Genomic DNA, 6,127 nt, shown 5'->3' on the forward strand with positions numbered 1-6,127 from the left:
ATGCAACTCAATACCAGAAAAACTAACAATCCAATCAAAAAGTGGGGAAAAGACCTAAATAGACATTTCTCCAAAGAAGACATACAGATGGTAAACAAACACATGAAAAGATGCTCAACATTCCACATTATTAGAGAAATGCAAACCAAAACTACAATGAGATATCACCTCACACCAGTCAGAATGGTCATCATCAAAAGTCTAAAAACAATAAATGCTGGAGAGGGTGTGGAGAAAAGGGAACATTCTTGCACTGTTGGTGGGAACGTAAATTGACACAGCCACTATGGAAGATGGTATGGAGATTCCTTAAAAAAAACTAGGAATAAAACCACCATATGACCCAGCAATCCCACTCCTAGGCAAATACTTTGAGGAAACCAAAATTGAAAAAGATACATGTATCCCATGTATCCCAGCACTATATACAATAGCTGAACACAGAAGCAATCTAGATGTCCACTGGCAGATGAATGGATAAAGAAGTTGTGGTATATATACACAAAGGAATATTACTTAGCCATAAAAAGGAGCTCATTTGAGTCAGTTCTAAGGAGGTGGATGAACCTAGAACCTATTCTATAGAGTGAAGTAAGTCAGAAAGAGAAAGATAAATATCATATTTTAATGCATATATACGGAATCCACAAAAATGGTACTGAAGAATTTATTTACAGGACAGCAATGGAAAAACAGACATAGAGAATAGACTTATGGACATGGGCAGAGGGGAGGAGAGGGTGAGATGTATGGAAAGAGTAGCATAGAAACTTACATCACCATATGTAAAATAGATTGCCAAAGGGAATTTGCTGTATGACTCAGGAAACTCAAACAGGGGCTCTGTATCAACCTAGAGGGGTGGGATGGGGAGGGAGATGGGAGGCAGGTTCAAGAGGGAGGGGGTATATGTATATCTATGGCTGATTCATGTTGAGGTTTGATAGAAAACAATTACCCTTCAATTAAAAAATAAATTAATTTAAAAAAAAGAACACAGAAACAAATCTAGACTAGTCTTAGAAAGTAGAGGACCCAAAGGAGTATGGAAGGCAGAGAAAGCCTTCACATTTTAATGGAAGAAAATGAATTAGCATAATCTGGGGATAGAGAGAAGATGGCCCAGGAGGTCAAAGACCAACTTCAAGTTCCCTGGGCCAACCCAGGTCATCTGAAATGATGCCAGTCTTCAGAGCAGTCAATATGTCAGTCTTCTGGAAGAAGAACTGAACCTCAATAAAAAAAAGTAAGTGCCAGCCATACCAATTTGACCTGAAAACTGCTGTGATATGGAGGCAGAGTCAGATCAATCAGGAAAATAACAGATTATTTAAAAATAGGTTTTATTAAATATTTAACATCTTCACTATTAAAATTATAGACAAACTAGACACATAGTATTGTCTTCAATTTGTAAGTCAACTATGATGTAAACAATACTGAAACCATTAAAGTTAAGATACATTGATTGATTGTGAACAATATCCATAAGCCTCTAGACTCATTTGGTGGCATAAATTTGATTTAGACCATGCAGTGGCACAGTGAGAAAAGAAACTTATAAAGCCAACTCAGTTTTGAATATAGATGTGAAAATCCTTAACTAAATATTGACAAACTGTCTAACAATGGGTAAAAAAAAAAAATATTGAGTTGGCCAAAAAGTTCATTCGGTTTTGTCTGCAAAATGTTATGGAAAAACCTGAATGAATTTTTTGGCCAACTCAATACATGATGACTAAATCATAATGATCTCAAGATTTCAGTGATGGCTTAACATTAGGATGAAGTTTATTGATGTAATGCTCTACATTAACATAGTAAAAGAGAAAGGCCATATCACTAGATAGTGGAAAACCAGCAAATAAAATTCAAAATCTCTCAGTAAACAGAAGGGAACACCCACATCTTAGTAAAGTTTACCAAAAATCTATAAAAAATATCATGTGCATTGGAGAAATGTTAGAAGCATTTTCTTTAGTCAGGAACAAAACAAAGGTGCCTGCTTTCACTACATCTATTATACGTTTATTGGAATTCCAAGCCAGCACAATAAGAAATAAAAGATATAAGGGCTAGAAAGAAAGAAAGATGATCTAACAACAAGATTGTTTTCATAGACAATTCAAGAAACTCTTCAAGAAAAACTGTGGAATATAAGAAGAGAATTTGTCAAGATGACTAGATAAAATAACAGTGTACTAGAATCGCATTCAAAAATACAAACAATAAATAATTAGAAATTAGAACATGAAATGAAACACAAAATAGCAATAGAAGTTACAAATTTTCTATGAATAAATCTAACAAAAAATGGGCAACTCCTTTATAAATAAACTTTATTAACTCCTTTATCAATAACATAAACCTGTAGAAAAATATAAAGTAAAACCTAAATAAATGAGCCATATTACTTTAACAAATACTATAAAAAATAGCAGTTGTCTGCCCTTTAACTTGTAAATTCAATGCAATTTCAACAAACACTTCAATAACATTGTTTTTATACAACTAAATTTCACGTGAAAGGTGATAATATATTTCATTTGGATGAATGAAGAGCCAAGAAGAGCTTTTGAAGAAGGGAGACATATATTCACTAGATAGTCAGGTTTAATATAAAATTATAGGATTAATACAGTGGGTATTGGCATAGAAAAAGACAAACAGGATAATGGAACAGAATAGACTGTTTAATAAATGGTTCTGACAATTGTCTCCCCATACAGAAAAAGACAAAATTAGATCCTTACCTCACACTAGACACAAAAATTAATTTCAGGTGGACTTAAATATGAAGATAAAACTGTAAACTTTAGAAGATAAGAGAATATCATTATTATGTAAGATCTGTTAAGAGAAATAAAATAGATTTTAAAAATCCATACAGGTAATTAAAAGAAACTTGTTCCTTGGAAGAAAAGCTATGACAAACCTAGACAGCATGTTAAAAAGCAAAGACATTACTTTGCCTGCAAAGGTCCATAACAGTCACAGCTATGGTTTTTCCAGTAGTTGTGTACGGATGTAACAGTTGGACCATAAAGAAGGCTTAGCACTGAAGAAATTATGTTTTTGAACTGTGGTGTTGAAGAAGACTCTTGAGAGTCCCTTGGACTGCAAGGAGATCAAACCAGTCAGTCCTAAAGAAAATCAGTGAATATTCACTGGAAGGACTGATGCTGAAGCTGAAGCTCCAACACTTTGGCCACCTGATGTGAAGAATGGACTCACTGGAAAAGACCCTGATGCTGTGAAGAAGAGGAGGCAGGAGGAGAAGAGGAGGAGGATGAGAAGAGGATGACAGGGGATGAGATGGTTGAATGGCATCACTGACTCAAATGACATGAGTTTAAGCAAGCTCTGGGAGTTGGTGATGGACAGGGAAGCCTGGCGTGCTGCAGTCCATGGGGTTGCAAAGAGTTGGACATGACTGAGCAACTGAACTGACTGACTGACTGATACAGGTAAAATATTAGAACAAAATATTGAGTAAGAAAAGCAAGTTGGAAAAGAATGCATACAGTTTGATAATAGTAGTATGTACTGTTTGTGTAAAATTATGTACACACATATATGGGAACAAACGCAATAGAAGAACATAAGCAAACTCTAAAGGTAGATAACTCTGACTACTTAAAACTTAAAACTTCTATATAAAAGATATAGTAAAAGATAAAGTAAAAATTGAATTCACATAATGGGAGAAAATAATTAAAACCCATATAATCATCAAATAATTGATATATAGTAAAGAATTCCAACATGGCTGTAACTAACAATCCAAAAGAAAAAGAGACAAGAATGTAGACAATTTACAAAAATTGTGAATTGGTAACTATTAAGCATCTAAAAAGATTCTCAACCCTGTTAACAATCAGTGAATTGGTAACTATTAAGCATCTAAAAAGATTCTCAACCCTGTTAACAATCAGGGAAATGAAAATTGAAACCTGATTTTGAAACTGAAAATGATTTTGCACCCATCATATTGGCAAAAAATTAGCAAATCTCATAACATCAAACATTGGTGAAGATGTAGGGAAATGGACTCATACAAATTATAGGTACCACCACTTTGGAGAGCAATTATTGAAGTCCAAGGAAAGCTGAAGATGTGTTAATCTCTGATCCAGTAGTTCTAGATGTCTTTTCTAAAGTAATCTTGGATGAACAAAGAGGTTTGTACAAAGTCACTCATTTGTAATAAGGTAGTTTGGTTTGTAATGGCAAGGAATTAAAACATCTACTGTGTCTATGTAGAATAATGGATATCCTCTGCTCTGTCAGTACAATGCATTCTATACAGCATTTAAAATGAATGAAGTAGATCTGTATCTGTCTGTATCTTTCACAATAATCTTGAAAAACCAAAATATTGAATGATAAAATCAAGTTGTAAATGCATACTGACAGATTTTAGAACACATTCCTTGGAAGGAAGGCCATGACAAACTTAGCATATTAAAAAGCAAAGACATCACTCTGCCTGCAAAGGTCCATATAGTCACAGCTATGATTTTTCCAGTAGTCATGTATGGATGTGGCAGTTGGACCATAAAGAAGGCTGAGCGCCAAAGAATTGATGCTTTTGAACTTTTTTTTTTTTTAAGTTCTCGTAGGGCTTCCCTGGTGGCTCAGACAGTAAAGAATCCGCCTGCAATGTGGGAAAACAGGTTCAATCCCTGGGTCAGGAAGATCCCTTGGAGAAGGAAATGGCAACTCACTCCAGCATTCTTGCCTGGAAAATCCCATGGATGGAGGAGCCTGGCAGGCTACAGTGCATGGGGTTGCAAAGAGTCGGACACGAATGAGTGACCTCACTTTATGAAAAGCATAAATATAAACATCTATGCAAAAATCAGGTGTTTCCCCTTACTGAATTCTGGGGATTTGCTCCCCAGAGCAGATTTGCCACATGGGAGGATATGATGAATTCTATAATGCTTGGTACATGTTGTCAATTTCTTTCCAGAAAAATTATGCCTCTAAACAGAGGCAATGCATGGGTATACTTGAGTTTGCAAAGTGCTGTTAATTTTTGTTTTTTTAGAAAAATCTATTATTTAATATATAGGAAGTTGTGTATTGGGCTCTTCCAATTTGCAACTCTTTAATTATTAGGGAAGCTAAACATTTTCCCAAGTGTTTGTTCACAATTTGTATTTTCTCCTGTGCAAACCATCTGTTCATATCCTTTAGCCATCTGTCCAATCAGAGCTGAGTATTGTCCACATAGATAATATTAATTTTCCTTACATTCATAACAGTAAATCTTTGTAGATTATTACATCACTCCCCTTATTGTTTTCCTATTTATTTTTCCAACTTGGAACTGTGATGGTTAATTAAATGGGTCAATTTGACTGGGCCAGCAGATTTTCAGACAACAGGTTAAATATAATTTGGGTGTATCTGTGAGGGTGTTTCTGGAAGACAGGAGCCTTGGTGGAGTCTGTAAGACTGGTGGCCCTCCCTAGAATGGAAGGTGAAACAACCACTTTGGAAAACATTTTGGTAGTTTTAAAAAGTTACACTTATCTTTTGACCTAGTCATTCCATTCCCAGTTATTTACCCAAGAGAAAGGAAATCACATGTTCATACAAATGAGACAGGCTGGGACCTGGGACCCAGAACGCGTCGCTATAGTGCTTGCACCTGGACAAATGTCTCCTCCAGCAACAAAATACAAAGAAACTGTAAGGGACTAAAAAATAAGTGCATGCAATTGGGACAAATTATGAACAACAAGGTACAAAAAGACCAAAAACACAACTGCCATTGCTGAGGAGCCAGGAGCAAAAACAGGGTACTGCGCACACACCCTGCACACAGCACCATCAAGAGGGTGGGCAAACCACCCAAAGAACCCCTCCAGCATGACCCCTAGATCCACCCCTACCCTCACTCCAATAAAGAACCAGCTCACCCCTGCTCAGGGAGGGATCAAGGGCACCTGTTACTTGTTTTCACTCTCTCCTGTTGCAGCACAAGTCCCAGTTGAGCCTTGTCTGGATTTCTTATCTGGCCTCTTTATCAATTTCTAGTCCAAGAACTGTGGTCGGTAACACAAAAGATTTGTACAGAATGTTCCCAGCAGCGTTATCTCTAATAAGGAAAAATTGG

The 6,127-nt window shown here is 36.0% G+C and overlaps 1 long non-coding RNA gene across 1 annotated transcript in view; it reads right to left on the bottom strand.

Annotated features, from left to right (window-relative positions):
- LOC139036576 (uncharacterized) overlaps window positions 1-6,127 on the bottom strand; it is a 176,345-nt gene that overhangs the window by 82,616 nt on the left and 87,602 nt on the right. The gene's annotated exons all lie outside the window — the stretch shown is intronic.

The sequence above is a fragment of the Odocoileus virginianus genome, chromosome 9 (genome assembly GCF_023699985.2).
Source record: "Odocoileus virginianus isolate 20LAN1187 ecotype Illinois chromosome 9, Ovbor_1.2, whole genome shotgun sequence".
Classification (NCBI taxonomy): Eukaryota; Metazoa; Chordata; class Mammalia; order Artiodactyla; family Cervidae; genus Odocoileus; species Odocoileus virginianus.